At 45.2% G+C, this 17,357-nt stretch overlaps 1 long non-coding RNA gene across 1 annotated transcript; it reads right to left on the bottom strand.

Moving 5' to 3' along the window:
- Positions 1 to 982: 982 nt before the first annotated feature.
- On the bottom strand, positions 983 to 17,146 carry LOC113460540 (uncharacterized). The gene is made up of 6 exons (XR_012583823.1): positions 16,929 to 17,146; positions 11,674 to 11,722; positions 10,319 to 10,549; positions 6,871 to 9,784; positions 3,316 to 3,399; positions 983 to 1,741 (listed from the first exon to the last, which is right to left on the bottom strand). It is a non-coding gene; the product is annotated as an uncharacterized LOC113460540 (long non-coding RNA).
- Positions 17,147 to 17,357: the final 211 nt, after the last annotated feature.

The following is a 17,357-nucleotide window of genomic DNA, read 5'->3' as shown; positions in this document are numbered from 1 at the left end:
TGGAATGCCCCAGGCCAGGTTGGACACGGCCTGGGAGGTGTCCCTAAGGTCCCTTCCAGCCCAAACCATTCCACGCTCCTACAATTCTGTGCTCCCACAGAAATCCTCAGTCCCAGAAAAACCTCACGGGCAGAAAATCATGGAGAAAATAAACCCTTTCCATCTCAGAATAAATCACTGGATGTGGTGATTGAGTTGGATAATCTGGATTGGAATGCTGGTCCTGCCCCGGTCTCACTGGACCATGCTGGAAAAGCCATTTCAGAGATTTATGGGAGAGTGGAAAAAGTTTGTAATGCCCTGAAAGGATCCATTTCTAATCCTGGAAATCCTTCCACATCCTGCACAGGAATATTGGATCAGTCAGGGCACAGAACAGAATATTGGAATATGACTGAACCAGGAATATTGGATCAGTCAGGAAACAGAATATTGGAATATGACTGAACCAGGAATATTGGATCAGTCAGGAAACAGAACAGAATATTGGAATGTGACTGAACCAGGAATATTGGTACAGCCAGGACACAGAACAGAATATTGGAGTATGACTGAACCAGGAATATTGGATCAGTCAGGAAACAGAATATTGGAATATGACTGAACCATTTCTAATCCTAGAAATCCTTCCAGCCCAAACCATTCCATGCTCCTACAATTCTGTGCTCCCACAGAAATCCTCAGCCCCAGAAAAACCTCACGGGCAGAAAATCACGGAGAAAAGACAAACCCCTGGAAAGAAATCACTGGATCACCACTGGGGCGCTTTGCCAGCCCATTAAAACCAGTGGGAACCCACTGGTGAATTTAATGGAGCAAGAAGAGTTTTCCTGGTCATGTTCAGACATTTCCGTGGTGCTCCAGCAGTGTCTCAGCCAAGTCCCCCCCAAGTCATTCCCTCCCCTCTTTCCAGGAAATTTGACCAAGCACAAACTTTGACAGAGGAAGCTGTGGAGGATATTCAAACGAATTCTATTTTGCTGTATTAAAATGAAGAGGGGAAGCATTTAAAAATCATTTTAATCAGGGAAACAAATGGAGGAAGGAATGGAATGATCCCTCGTAGACCGCTTTTGACATTTGTGGATTTGTTTTTGTATTCCCTCTCACTCAATAAACTGAAGGATGACTGAGTTCATTTCACAGGAGATGGATTGGATTTTCTCTGAGCAGCTCTGCTGTGCCCATGGAACTCAACCAAAAAATAAAAACCCCAACCAAGTCTGCGCTTTTAAAAAATCCTGAATTCTGCAATATCAGAGCCCAGCTGGGGCAGGGGAGCAGCACAATCACTTTTGGGGAGGAAGGAGATTTTCTGATGGTGCTGAGGAATATTTGGGGGAAATTTAAAGCAGATTTGCACTGAGACACAGCCATGAACCCCAAAATGAAGAGTTTAATTTATGTACGAGCTGGCACTCAACCCAAATTATGGGATTATTTGTGGGGAGCCAGTTTGGGAGTGGGAGTGAGAAAAAAGGGAAAACCAAAGCGGGGAAGGGGAAACCAAAGTGGAAAAGGGGGAAATCAAAGTGGACAAGGGGAAATTAAAGCGGAAAAAGGGGGAAATCAAAGTGGAAAATGGAAATCAAAGTGGGGAAGGGGAAATCAAAGCGGAAAAGGCTTTTCAATACTGTAGGAAAACTGGTCTCTCCTATTTTCTGCATCCTCAAGCATCAAGGAAATCGATGTCAGTGCAGTGTTTTTGTCAGGGCAGCCCCCGCTGAAGCCTCTGCAGTGACTGATGAGAAAAAACAAAAAAAAAGGAGAACGAAGCAGGAAAAATAAATAAAACTAAACCCAAAACCTGCTTAAAGCTGGCAGAGACTGAGAACAGGGAGAGGGGGAGGCTCTGGTGCCACCCAGGAGCTCCTTGCAGGGATCAGGCTCTCAATAAATCTGCAGCCTGGATAGCAGACCTGCAGGACGGGTTGGATCAGGCACCAGCTCCCTGCAGGATTTTGGGGAGATGGAAGATAAACACGAGCCCTTTATCACTTACATCGCTGGTTTTTAAGCTGCTGGGCTTCTTTTATTATTTTAAGTGTTGAGGGGAATAAGGAAACACATTTTGTTTATTTGTGGGCATGAGAGAGAGAGACCATAAAGCCAAAGTAAATGCTGATCCAAAAATCTTGGTTTTACGATTCCGTCACTGCCCGAGCCTGGCTCCAAAACCAGAGTGTAAAATGTTGGGGAGATCCCACTCCCTCTCTTTTCACCCAGATAAACTCCCCACCTCCACACTCGCTCCTCTCCTCCCTCAGCAAAGCCACAACATCAATAAGAATATTTTCATGAGGTTTTTTTTTTCCCCCGTCTGGATTTTTTTTTTTATTCCCTCGTTGGCAGCAGGTGAAGATGGCCCAAGGAAATCACCTCCATGCCAGGAATTTGCAAATTGGCTTCACCATTTAGCACGAGGAAGTAGTTCAAGATTTAGCAGGTCCATTGCCAAAAAGCTACTTTGGAAAATTGTTTTCTTTTTTTTTCCCCCCCCGATCCCTCGGCACGGGCTCGTTGGAATGCTGTGAGCACTCAGTGCAGATGCCGAGGACCCTGAATTATTTAATGAATTATTTAATAATAATAAAAATAATTTAATCTCACTGAGCCGAGACCCTGAGGAGCCAAAGGGAGTTGGGCGCAGTTCCTTCATCCACAGGAATTTGGAGAAATTGGGGAAATTGCAGCCATGGATTAAGGAATTCGGAGAAATTCCCGCTGGCAATCCCTCCCAGCCTCTCACCTACCCAAATTCCAGCTTTTCCATCCCCAATAACTCTTCCAAACTCTCAATTCTCCCCATTCTCTCTTTAAAGGTTTTCATAATACCCCAGCGTGGTTTGGGCTGGAAATGACCTTAAAGACCAATTCCACTGCCATGGGCAGGGACACTTCCCACTATCCCAGGGAATTCCACCCCACCCTCACTGGGAAGAATTTGTTCCCAATATTTAATCTAAACTTATTTCTTTTGGTTTAAAGCCACAGCTCTGTGCGGGTGGCAAAATCCTAAAAATTTCTGTAAACTGGATTAATCTCAAAGAGTCACTTGCTCCTTCTCTCATCTTGGTCAGCCTCAGCTCTGAGCATCACAAATCTTGTGAAAATATGAGCAATAAGGACATCAGCAAATAAAAAACTGCCCCTCGCCCCTCTTGGCCACTCTCAGACCCTCACACCGAGCAGATTCTGAGAGGATTCCCCAGCACAGCAACCCGTACCTTAAGAAAGGCCATTTTTACTCTCTCAAAAATGTAATTTTTTTCCCCCCTGGAAATAAATGCAGAGCAGCGAGCTACAAAGACTTACTTGAACGATTAATCATTCCAGGAGCACCCCGGGCCATTGCAGCCACAGCTGGGATTATTCATTCCAGACAGTCCACACTTCTCACTGGAATAATGAACATTTTCAGAAATATTCAACAGCCAACAAGCTGAGTTAGGCAGAACCTGGAGGGTTTTTTTTTTTTTGGTACAAAATCACATTATCATAAAATCATTGGAAAAGTCCTCTAAGGTCATGGAATACAACTCTTCTCCCAGCCAAAGCATTTAAACAAATGCCACATCCACACATTTTTTAAACACTTCCAGAGTGTTCAAACCAGGCTGAAGACCTTGACTCAAACATCTTCATGAAGGGAGATGAAAAACCAGTGGTCTAACACGTGCAGGAATTAATTTTAAATACTCACCCTTGCTGATAAAGTTGAAAAACATCCATGGAACACTCAGCAGGACAAAAGCATCTCTTTTATATTTTTTAAAATAACTCTACTGTATCTCCTCTCTTTATCTGGCTCATCTCACCAAGCAAAACCCGTGTAAAGCCAATTAAAGGCCATTTGTCACAGGGTAAAAACAGAAACGCTCCTGGTCTGCTCACAGCTCACTCTGAGTCACAAATCACAATAACCATTCTGTGGAAATCGTAAGAGAGAAGCTCGAAATCCTGCTGAACTCAATGAGCCATTAAATGCTTGACAATATTCTTTATAGGAACCACGAATAGTTAATTAATCCCCAAATATGAATGGTGAGCATGAATAATTACCGCCGTAGATCCCGATCAAGAGATCTGCAGCGAGCATAATTTGACATTGCTTCATGTACAGCAGCTCACACCAGCTGGGAGACCGGTCCTAAAAGCTTGGGCTTGACTTTAAAATATGGGAATCCCAGATGGGAACACATCAGTTTTGTTCCCAGTGTGACACTACACTGACTTTCCATGAAATCTTCACTTTTTAAAAAAAATCTGTTTGCCTATTTGTGTCACTTTTGTCAGTCTCAACATGTACAAAGGGTTTGTCTATTCCTTCATCTTCATTGCTCCAAGAACCTTTATCATCAGTCCTATTCATTCGCACCTCCTGGATTAACAATCCAGGTCCCCCTTCCCTTCCCTTCCCTTCCCTTCCCTTCCCTTCCCTTCCCTTCCCTTCCCTTCCCTTCCCTTCCCTTCCCTTCCCTTCCCTTCCCTTCCCTTCCCTTCCCTTCCCTTCCCTTCCCTTCCCTTCCCTTCCCTTCCCTTCCCTTCCCTTCCCTTCCCTTCCCTTCCCTTCCCTTCCCTTCCCTTCCCTTCCCTTCCCTTCCCTTCCCTTCCCTTCCCTTCCCTTCCCTTCCCTTCCCTTCCCTTCCCTTCCCTTCCCTTCCCTTCCCTTCCCTTCCCTTCCCTTCCCTTCCCTTCCCTTCCCATTTTTCTCTCCCAGCCACTCCTGGTTCCTCTCTTTGATGTTCAGAACGTTCCCTCAAGTCTGGAGCTGTTGGGATGTGACCTTCAGAAGTTCTTGCACGACACAAAAACAAACAAGGAGCCGCCACGGCGGCGAGTGCAGGGAATTTCTCAATCAGTGAATATTTGCATATCCTTGGATGAGAGATATCAGTGGCACCAAGGGTTGTTATTAATCAAAGCCCACCGAGAGTCTCCTCCTGGGCAAACACCGCTCATGACGTGCCTTGGCTCTGCCTTGGTGTCCCACCAAGACTCACTCGGGTTTCATCAAACCCCAGCTTCTGCTCAGCACACAGTTTGGAGGGGTTCAGGTGATCCAGGTGGGAGGGAGGATTCAGACAGGAGGAGAGACCCTCCCATGTCACTGCAAAGATGTCACATCCAACCCATCCATTCTTTCCAACCCAACCACCCTTCCCAACCCAACCAATCTTTCTAACCCGACCCAATATTTCCAACTCAGCCGTTCTTTTCAACCCAACCATCACTACCAACCTATCCATTCTTTCCAACCCATCCAATCTTTCCAGCCTAATGACCCTCTTCAACCCAACCACCCTTTCCAACCCAATCACTTTTCCAGCCCATCTATTCTTTCCAACCCATCATTACCAACCCATCCATTCTTTCCAACCCAATCACTTTTCCAGCCCATCTATTCTTTCCAACCCATCATTACCAACCCATCCATTCTTTCCAACCCAACCACCCTCTTCAACCCAACCACCCTTTCCAACCCAATCACTTTTCCAGCCCTTCTATTCTTTCCAAACCATCATTACCAACCCATCCATGCTTTCCAACCCAACCACCCTTTCCAACCCAATCACTTTTCCAGCCCATCTATTCTTTCCAACCCATCCAATCTTTCCAGCCTAATGACCCTCTTCAACCCAACCACCCTTTCCAACCCAATCACTTTTCCAGCCCATCTATTCTTTCCAAACCATCCAATCTTTCTAACCCAACCCATCATTACCAACCCATCCATTCTTTCCAACCCAACCACCCTCTTCAACCCAACCACCCTTTCCAACCCAATCACTTTTCCAGCCCATCCATTCTTTCCAAACCATCCAATCTTTCCAACCCATCCAATCTTTCTAACCCAACCCAGCATTTCCAACTCAGCCATTCTTCTCAACCCAGCCATCATTACCAACCCATCCATTCTTTCCAACCCAACCCATCATTACCAACCCATCCATTCTTTCCAACCCAACCACCCTTTCCAACCCAATCACTTTTCCAATCTGTCCATTCTTTCTAACCTACAGTTATTTCCAACCCAATCTTTCTAACCCAACCCAACAAACAGCAAACCAGTTCCCCTGATCCTGCAAATATTCCCAAAGCTGCCCACATCCACTTCTGCCTGTTCCATCCTGTCTAACCGCTGCCTTTTTGATGCTGGAGGTTTGAAACCTCCCCTCAATCAACCGACAGAAACATTTTCAATTGAGCTGCAGCAGCTCTGTGACCCCTCGTGCACCTTTTGTCTTTCAAAGCGCAGCCAGGTGCTGCAGGAGGGAATATCTGAGGACTTGGAAATGGTTTCTTCCCCTTTTGCTGCCGCGGTGTCCGCGGGGAGCCGAGCGCCAGGATGTGCTGCACAAATCCATTTGTTCCAGTAAACAGCCCCAGGCGCTCGTGAGCCATGGGGGAATCCTTGGAGGGTTTGTTCCTCCTTGCAAATTTAAAGATATGAGCTCAGGAGGGACCAGAAGCTTCTTCCTGGCCTGAGGCCAAGCATGCAAAAGTGTACAAACAGACGCTGACAATTTTGTACACAACACCAAGAAAAAGAACAATAAAAACGGCTGAAACAAATAATATTTGAACTAAACGGGACCGAGGGTCAGACGTCATCGCATGGAGTGGAATCATGGAATAGTTTGGGTTGGAAGGGACCTTAAAGATCTCCAGGTTCCACCCTCTGCCATGGGCAAGGGCAGCTCCCACTCCGCCAGGTTGCTCCAAAGGCATCCAACCTTGAACAATTCCAGAGATCTTAAAAGTCTTTCCCAACCTTAATGATTCCATGATTCATCCAGCTCTGGGTGAATCCCCCTGGAAAATGCAGCAGCAAAGCCAGGACCAACATTTCTGTATTTCACCACTCACCAAATTCCCACCTTTCTGCTGAGGCTGGGACAGTGACACGAGTTTCCTTGTAAGAACTTGATTTTAGTTTATTTTTCCAAGGCCCCATCACCTTCCCCACGGAGGTCCCATCAGAAAAACTCTGTTTGAGAGTTTGGTGGCTGTGAAAATAAAACTAAATAAACTAAACCTTGCTGGCAGTGCTGGGACAGGCTGAGCCTGACCCTATTACTGCTGTGACACGAATTCCATTAAAATCTGCAGTGGCACGGAGATAAGTTCCTATTGAAGAGCGGGGTTGGCAGTGAAATTCCAGCAGAGTCTGAAGTCAATGGCAAGTTCAGCCCCCCTTGTCCTTGAAATAATGATTTGGCCATGGTGGCTGCAGGTCTGGGGCGTCACACAGAGCAGCACAAAGTGATTTTTTCCAAAAGATGTCCCTGGAGAAGGGCTGAGGCAGGGGGAGGAAATGAGGCTGACATTGCCCTCAATGCAGAGAACAACAAGCACAGTTGGATTTACTCGGCTTCTACAGCATGGGAGGGGTTTCAGCAAAGTTCAGCTGCTTTTTAGGGCATCAGAAAATGCTTTAAGAGGCACATAAAAATCTGAAAAAAACCCCAAGATCTGGTAATAATCCTGCTTTTTCTGGTGTTTATAACAGCAGCAGCAGGGAATGCTCACGTCACGGTCCAACCTCTTTTCGATCTACCTGACCTCAACTTTCACCGGCTGCACAAAGTGCTGTCTGAGGCACAGCCTAATTAGCCCTGAAAAATCAGATTCCTCCAAAAGAGCAGCACAGGGAAGATCCAGCTCCTGCCCCATCAGCTCCATAGCTCCAAACATCCAGCATCAGTTTGGGATCATTAACGTGATGAGGCTGGGTCCAGTCCTGTCCCCCTGTGCCAATGAGCATCAGCCACCACCAATTTAACTCAGCGAGAGAGAATCTGTCAAGTTATTTCCAGGGTTAACAACTCAACGGTGTTTAAAATATGAATTCCATGTCTGGCCTGAACTTGGCTGCTTTCAGGTCCCCCCTCTTGGGTCTTGTGATGCTTTTGTCAGGCACATTAAACAGCCCCGATGATCAGAACCGTCCTCCCCACGTGGACGGGGATGAACCACATCAAGTTACCTTTGGAAGGATTTTTCTCCTCAAATTAAGGTAACAAGGACTAAACCACACCAGGGCTGGTTCCACCACGGGGAGAACCGGAGCAGAGAAGGCTTTCAAAGGCACAAAGGAGCAGTTAAATGCTCATTTCCCACTGAAAAAATCACGGGCCCCTGGGTGTTCTGCTCCGTCTGTGGAACTTTGAAAGCTTCCTCCCCTGTCTTGGACAGATTAATGGGAAATAATAAAAATATCATTGAAATGTGGAGTCTCAGGGAGGTGATTCAACCCTCAGTCCCAGCTGGCACAGTTGTCAGTAAATTAGGGGAGAAAAGAAACACAAAATGATCCTTTTCCAGTGCCTGCAATTATGCCGGGATGGTTCTGCCTCTGATGAGAGATTCTGAGAGCGTTTCCCCTCATCCAGGTGGGAAACTGCTCGGTGAGGAGTGGAGAGCTGGGGGGAAGGGGGGCAAAAGAGGACAGCCGGCGACTGAGGGTGTGCCAGGACACTGAGAGTGCCACCAGGAGCTTGGTGACATCCATCATCCGACAGGGAAAACACAGCCAGGGAAAGACACAACCTCTGTCTCCCCTGCACCGGCTGCTCCCAGGGGAAGGCTGTCAGGAACAGAGAGTTCCCAACAAAGCCGAGGAGACAGAGACACACAGCACAGGAAAAGTAAAAAATGACACATTGCAGGTGCATAAAATAAAACAAATCCTGATTTTAGAGCCTGGGAAACACAAACACAAGCACACACACATGGCTGAGCCGCCCCGCCTGCTCAGGTGCTGTTAAATCCTCCCGGATCTGCCTCATTCCTCCCACCAGGATGTTCATTAACTGCACGGCATTCCAGTTCCGCATATTCTTAAATAAAACAGCTTTGATGTTCTTGTGTTGTAAATGTGAAACTTTGAACTCTATGAGGGGATTTTGGGCTGTGGAGTCGAGAACTTTGAACTCCAAGAGAGGATTTTGGGCTGTGGAGTCCAGACCTGGGGTAGGAAAAGGGGGAATGGCTTCCCACTGCTGGGGTACTGGGTTTGATGGGATTTTGGGAAGGAATTCCTGGCTGGGATGGAATTTTGGAGAAGTTGGAATTCCAACCCTCATTCTGGTCTGGGCTTGGGTTTTGCACGTGGATGTGGCTGCAGGGAGATGAAGTGTGAAATGCTCCATGCATCCACGGATACATTAATTTAATATATTCAATACATTCTGCGGACAAAGAGTTCCCGGTTTAGTTTTTGATCTCAGCCTTTCTCTGCCTCCACCGGTGTTAAAAATCCCAGAATTAAAGGAAACAGAGTAATTGAAATCCTTCCCCGCTAATACACATGGGCAGCCATTTGGAAATGGAGCTGTTATTACAGAAACCTAATTAAATAATTTTCTCCGCTTGCCCCCCAGCTATGAAACAACCGTAACGTGTGGTGACTTTTCTCCAAGCAGCCACCGTGAAATCAGCACAAATTTTCCGTCAGAAAGGGACAGCTGTGGCCATCAAACCAACGAGTGCTGTTACACCTGGGCAGCCTCAAAAAGCGCATTTTTCATGTGCAGTGCGAGGGATTTGTTCTCCTGAGCCTGGACCATGCAGAAAAGGAGCTGCAAAAAGTTTATTTTCTCCATGAAGAAAAAATTCCCGTTCTCAGTCGAGATAGAATTTCTTTTCCCGATTAAATTGTTGGTTGTTAAGGTCCTGGCCTTTTCCTTGGAGCAAACCAAGGCTGGTTTTGGGGAAGTTCTGATCAATTTCCTTCTTGCTGGAGGTCGACTAACAAGAACCAGAGAGGTATAAAAATGGGCTGGAAAGGGGTGAGATCATGGGTGTTAATGAGGGAGGGAATAATGGAATTATTTGGGTTGGAAGGGACCTCAAAGCCCATCGCACCCCATTGCATCCCATCCCATCCATCCCATCGCATCCCATCCCATCCATCCCATCCCATCCCATCCCATCCATCCCATCCCATCCCATCCCATCCCATCCCATCCCATCCATCCCATCCCATCCCATCCCATCCCATCCCATCCCATCCCATCCCATCCCATCCCATCCCATCCCAATCCCATCCCATCGCATCCCATCGCATCCCATCCCATCCCATCCCATCCCATCCCATCCCATCCCATGGCATTCCATCCCATCGCATCCCATCCCATCCATCCCATCCCATCCCATCCCATCCCATCCCATCCCATCCCATCCCATCCCATCCCATCCCATCGCATCCCATCCCATCCCACCCCATCCCACCCCATCCCATCCCATCCCATCCCATCCCATCCCATCCATTTCCCATTGTCCCAGAATTGCTCCAAGTCCCATCCATCCTGACCTTGGACACTTCCAGGGGTCCAGGGCCAGCCTGGTTAGGAATCTGTTGCTGTTGGCAGAAGCATCAGGGCAAATAAAACACAAATTAGGCTCCAAAGAAGAACCCAATCAGCAGCTCCTGCCTCCTCATCCCTCATTAGAGTGTCAGAGCCTCGGCTCGGCTCATCCTGCTGTACCCTCGCTCCATCTGTTCCGTCTCTAATTTCAACGTCAATCAAAACAAACAGAATTCCTGAAAAAACGCGAAAGAAATCTGATGTTCCCAAGTTCCTTTGTCTCCTCCAAGGCTTCACCTCCTCCTGTTTGGCACGGGCGGCTTTCCAAGCTTGATTTTTTTTTTAGGGAATACTACAAAACAGAGAACTCGGAGCCCTCCTAGAGAGCTCTCGTAAAACTCCATGGTTGGATGGAAGCTGGAACAGATGGGAGAGCTCCTCCAGGCTCTGCATTAACCCTGCTGTTCCCTGACTGGGGGCCAGCAACATTTTCACATTTCAAGAAGTACGGAGCTAAAAATACATCTCCAAGCCAGAGACGATGCAAAGTTTCAATAAACATCAACAAGATTGGTGACGTCCTTTTGGGGGGAAATTCAGGAATTTCAGCATCTCAGTGGCTGGGAGAGGGGAGGGATTTCAGGGAAAGATGTTTTGGAGGGAATCTGGTGGCCACCGCAGCTGGAATCCTTCAGCCATCAGTTACATGGAGAGCTGAGCCAGGAGGGCCACGATTGGGGTGGAGAAGCAGAGCAGGATTCCTGGGGGGAGATTTGCCATGATCCAAATATATATTATATATATATATATATATATTGGATAATATATATATATTTAAAAAAATTAAAAAATATATAAATTAAAAAAAAATATATAAAACTCCATTTTTGCTGCTGAGAACACAAATTCTGGTTGGATCCCAAAGCAGCTGTGGGTGCCCAGAGTCTTTTAATCTCAACCTTTTTGAGGTTTCCACCTTTTCTCCCTGCCATAAAGGAGGGGAATGACACAAATCTATTGGGAGCTGGCCTTGGAGCTCTTGGATTTCACAGGGTGAGGATTTCAGAGGTCCCAAAGGGATTCAGGATGTTCTGAAGGGTCTGATGTAGGAAATATTCCATATTCTGCAGTGAGAATTATCCTTTTCATGGAATGGTTTGGGTTGGAAGGGAATTTCAAGGTTATCCAGTGCCATGGGAGTGGATATGGACACCTCCCACTATCCCACGGTCCAAAAATCCTCAAGACCCCTTTTTAACCCAGAATATTCCACGATTCCACAGAAATTGAGGTCCCAAGCTGTTCACTGAGCCCAGGAAAAAAATGTCTGAATTCCCCTCTTTGTTTAAGTAATTCCTACCAGACTCTCCCTGCTAAAACACCGAGTTCCTTCTTGCCTTAAAGGACACCTGGAAGGGAAAACAGAAGGAGAACAGGATGAAAAATTTCCCAGATATGAGCGGAAGGTCAGCAGATGAAACACGAAATGTCACATTTGTTGCTCAACTGAGCAGGATTGCAACTGGAAAAACGCAGCCCTTCAGTGCTGCAGCTGAAAATAAACCCAAGTCCAACAGAAGTCCTTGAGTGCAGACACGAGGATTGGAATTAAATTTCCTCCTAACTCCTGGGTAATGGAGTTCTGCCAGAGCCAGGAGTCAATTAAGGGGATAAATACTCCCATAACTCACCAACACTTTGCATTTCAGGGCTATTTTGCTGAAGTAAGCACTTAATGTGATTATTGTGTTTCAGCCTGATTTAAGCTGACAACTTTTGCATTTCCTAAATATTAATTAGCCTGGGATTTCTATTTATTTAAACTCGGAGGCAGCAAGTGGGTTGGTTGTGTGATTTACCTCTGGCTCCTGGCACTTCTCTGGGCTGGGAATTGGGGGATGCAATTGTGACCAATTAACCTTGGTGCCTGTCAGCACTGAGGATGAGCAGTGGAGCTGGGTGGGTTTGTTTGGGGGAATAATCATCCACAAACCAGGCCAGGCATCTCCTGCTCTGGATGAGGCTTTAGATGCCTGCTCAGAGCAAAAAAAAATCGAGTTTTAATGGATTTTTCAGCTGTTTGGGTGTTGTTCCCTTGGGATTAGGATGTTTTAGTGGGTGGCTTTTAGGGACAGGGTGCTGCATGGTTTGTGTGGAGCTCCTGGGGTGTCTGCCCACCTGAGGGTTTGGAATTATTATTGGAAAAATATAATAATTATTGGAATAATATAATAATATATTGGAATAATATAATATATATATTATTGGAATAATAGAATAATATATATTATTATTATTGGAATAATATAATAATATATATGACTATTGAAATAGTAGAAAAATATATATAATTATTGGAATAATATAAGAATATATATTACTATTGGAATAATGTAAGAATATATATTATATATTATATATATATAGAATAAGAATATATAAGAATAGATATTCTTATTGGAATAATATCACATTATATGTTATTATTGAATAATATAACAATATATGTCATTATTGGAATAATATAATAATATATATATGATTGGAATAATATAATAATATATATAATTGTTGGAATAATATCATAGAAATGGGAATGAGAGAAATGGATTTTTTAAAACTGAAAGAGGGATTAGATGGGATATTGGGAGGGATTTCCTCCCTGGGAGGGAGGGGAAATCCAGAATATTTACCCAATTATGAATATCAATATTTATTTTTACCCAAATATTAATATCAATTATTGTACCCAATAATTGATATTTTGGGGGTCATTTTCACACACCACGAGGTGTCACAGCAGCTCTTGCACAGCCACGGTTCAGGAGACAGCTTGACCCAGCCAGGTGCACAAAACCTCTCTCCAAAGCCAGGTTTAATAACATCCCATTAAATAATCCCTGTGCTGGAAGAGGTGTGAGTGTGATCACAGCTCCCCTGGCATCCAGAGGAGTTTGCTGGGGTTTCACAGCAATTTGAGACGGCTCCTCCAGGGGATTCCTCCTCTGTGTCCCTGTAAACCACCCCAAAACCTGTTTGCTCCTTCCCACAGGCCCAAGGCCGGAGCTGCTCCTCCCTGCGTGACACATTTCGGTGTTTTAGCGAGTTCAGGAAGGTGTTTGTCACATTTTCCTGCCTTCCTGCACTAATAAACCACCCTGGAAAGCTGCACAATTCCCAGCTGGCACAGGAGTGAAGGAGCAAGTGTGCCTCTTGGATGGACAGCGATTCTGACAGGCAGAGCTCTGGGATTTACAGGAGTCAGGGCTGAGCAGGGGAATGGAAATAAATTTACAGCAGGGTTGGCACTGGGGATTTCACGGATTAAAGAGCAGCACTTCACAGATCAGATGTAGGACTTCACAGAATACAGGCAGCAGTTCACAGATTTAAGGCCAGGATATCACAGAGTAAATTCAGGACTTCACAGATTAAAGGCCAAGATTCCATAGAAAAAATTCAGGACTTCAGAGGTTAAAGGCCTGGTTTTCACAGAGTGAATTCAGAACTTCACAGATTAAGGGCCAGGATTCCACAGAATAAATTCAGGACTTCACAGATTAAAGGCCGGGATTCCACAGAAAAAATTCAGGACTTCAGAGGTTAAAGGCCTGGATTTCACAGAGTGAATTCAGGATTTCACAGATTAAAGGCCGGGATTTCACAGAGTGAATTCAGGATTTCACAGATTAAAGGCCAGGATTCCACAGAAAAAATTCAGGACTTCAGAGGTTAAAGGCCAGGATTCCACAGAGTGAATTCAGAACTTCACAGATTAAAGGCCAGGATTTCACAGAATAAATTCAGGGCTTCACAGATTAAGGGCCAGGATTCCACAGAAAAAATTCAGGACTTCAGAGGTTAAAGGCCTGGATTTCACAGAGTGAATCCAGGACTTCACAGATTAAAGGCCAGGATTTCACAGAGTAAATTCAGGATTTCACAGATTAAAGGCCAGGATTCCACAGAATAAATTCATGACTTCACAGATTAAAGGCCAGGATTTCACAGAATAAATTCAGGACTTCAGAGGTTAAAGGCCTGGATTTCACAGAGTGAATTCAGGACTTCACAGAACTGCAGCAGGAAGCAAAATAAAAACTCATGGAGAAGTGATTTTGTGGGAAGAAATGTCATGAAAAGAAATCCCACTGAAATCTGTGGGAGTCCCTGTGCAGGTTCAGCATTTACAGGCCCAAAGTGAGACAGGACCCAAACTGGGCCAGACCCAAACTGAGCTAAAACTTCCAATTCCCTCTTTTTTTTAAGAGCCAAACCACGCCTAGAAATGTAATTAAACTGCTAAATTTGATTATCAACATGACATCATCCCACTCTGGCTCCTGGATGAGCTCCAGACAAAACCTCCTCGTCACCTGCACGCCCCATTAATGCCTCCACGTGCTTATCCCGAAATAAATCAAATTCCCTTCATTTACTCCACCCCAAAGCTGGGGAGTAAACTATGTGTTTAATTATAAACTTTCCACTCGGAGCAGCTGTAATTAATGAGCTGAGGAATGTGCAATATGCCTGGAGCAACCTGGATTCCTCCTGGGGACCCTGGTGCAGTTGGAGTCACTTCCCATTAGTTTTTTAGGAGCTGGAGTGCCCACCTCAGGCATTAATCACAAAATGCTGCAGCTCCTGGACTTTTAATTACTGTGCTGCACATGGATTGTCCCACCCTGGTAATTAATGGCCTTCCTGGGGCTACCGAGGGCCTTGCTCGGTGTTGTTCAGTCTTGATGCAAGGTTGTTGGGAAAATGGGATTTTCAGAGCTGGGAATGGCTCTGGGATGGGGAAGAATGAGCTGCAGCCTGGAAATAATGAGGGATTTATGGTCTGGAGGGTCAGGCTGCTGGAAGAGGAGGCACAAAACAAACTCCAAGTGTGGAATCAACGTTGGAGAACCATCCCCAGCTCTTGTCCCTGTCCCAACATTTGCTGGGGTTTTACCTCCTCTCATGATGCCCAGAATTAAAGCACTGTGAGAGGTGGAGGTTAATTATTAATTATCAAAAAACAACAATTGGAAGTCAAAATGCAACCCTCAAAATGGCCCAGCTCCATTTGTTTCAGGGATATCCAGAACATTTCCCCGTGCCCAAGACATCACTCTCCTGTCATGGCAGGAATCTCGGAGCCACATCAGCCTCCAAATGCTTCTGCAAGAAATTGGGTTTTTCGCTCTATTAGGAGCATTTCATTTTTGTGATTAAAATCAGACAACAATGTTTTTCCCCCAGTTAAAGTGCAGTGTGCAAAGTACTGCTCTGCTGGAACTGGGTTTTGAAATCCTTATCTAAAGTGCTCAGAAAAGGCATTAATAAATAAGGATGAGGAATGACAACTGCATGGCTGGCGTGGTGCATAATCTGTGTTTGCTGTGAGTTATGGACAACAGGCTTTGGGGGAAAAATAATATTAATAATAATAATACTACAAATTTACATTTTTGTACAAAAATACAACCGGTGATGGTTAAACCCAGGCTGGTTATTTCTGGAGCAGGTATTTGCCCTTCTCCTTTCACCTCTTAATCACCACCACCATTAATTTTAGGAGTTATTACTTACCAGAAATGGGGTAAATAAACCCCCTTGTTTCCCACCTCAACCTGCCTCTTCACATTACAAAAATACAAAAAAACCCAAACCCTAAAAACCCCCAAAACCCCCCCCCCCAAAAAAAAAAACAACCCAAAAAATGTGTTGGTTAAACCCAACCTGGTTATTTCTGGAGCAGGTATTTGCCCTTCTCCTTTCACCTCTTAATCACCACCACCATTAACTTTATGGGTTATTACCAGAAACGTGGTAAATAAACCACATTAATTAATTTCCCACCTCAACCTGCCTCTTCTCATTACAAAAATACAAAAAAACCCCAACAACAACAACAACAACCAACAAACAACAACAACAAAAAAGTGATGGTTAAACCCAACCTGGTTATTTCTGGAGCAGGTATTTCCCCCTCTCCTGTAGCCTCTTAATCACCACCACCATTAATTTTATGAGTTATTACTTACCAGAAATGCGGTAAATAAACCCCCTTGTTTCCCACCTCAACCTGCCTCTTCACATTACAAAAATACAAAAAAAAACCCCCAAAACCCAAAAAACCCAACAACAACAACAACAAACAACAAAAAACAACAACAAAAAAGTGATGGTTAAACCCAACCTGGTTATTTCTGGAGCAGGTATTTCCCCCTCTCCTTTCACCTCTTAATCACCACCACCATTAATTTTATAGGTTATTACTTACCAAAAATGTGGTAAATAAACCCCCTCATTTCCCACCTCGACCTGCCTCTTCACTTTACAAAAATACAAAAAAACCCCCCGAAAACCCAAAAACCCCAACAACAACAACAACAACCAACAAACAAACAAAAAAAAGTTATGGTTAAACTCAACCTGGTTATTTCTGGAGCAGGTATTTCCCCCATCTCTTTTCACCTCTTAATCACCACCACCATTAATTTTATGGGTTATTACTTACCAAAAATGTGGTAAATAAACCCCCTCATTTCCCACCTCGACCTGCCTCTTCACTTTACAAAAATACGAAAAAAAATTACAAAAAACGTGACAGTTAAACCCAACCTGGTTCTTTCTGGAGCAGGTATTTCTCCCTTTCCTGTCTCCTCCTAATCTCCACCACCATTAATTTTTAACCGCGCTAATTGCGTCGTTTGGCCTTTCCGAGCACATCCCGCCCATCTGCAGGACCTGAGCACTTTCCAAACGGGCTCTGAGCCCTGTCAGGGGAGGGAGAATGTGAGAGCTGAGCCCAGGCTGGTGAGGAGGAGCTGTCGGAGGCACCATCTGGATATCCCACATCCCGCCTGGCGCTGCTGGGGATGAGGGGAGGCACTGTTGGAGCGCTGAAATTCCTGCAGGGATTTCCACAGCCACGGTGGCTCCAGCGTTTCTGTGAGCTGCTGGGAAGGCAGTGAGGAATTCTGGAGTGGTTTGGGTGGGAAAGGACCCTAAAGTTTGTTTTTGACACCTCCCATTGTCCCAGGCGGTTCC

Source organism: Zonotrichia albicollis, chromosome 26 (genome assembly GCF_047830755.1).
Source record: "Zonotrichia albicollis isolate bZonAlb1 chromosome 26, bZonAlb1.hap1, whole genome shotgun sequence".
Classification (NCBI taxonomy): domain Eukaryota; kingdom Metazoa; phylum Chordata; class Aves; order Passeriformes; family Passerellidae; genus Zonotrichia; species Zonotrichia albicollis.
The sequence above is the reverse complement of the archived record's forward strand: the minus strand, read 5'-3'. Positions and strand labels throughout refer to the sequence as shown.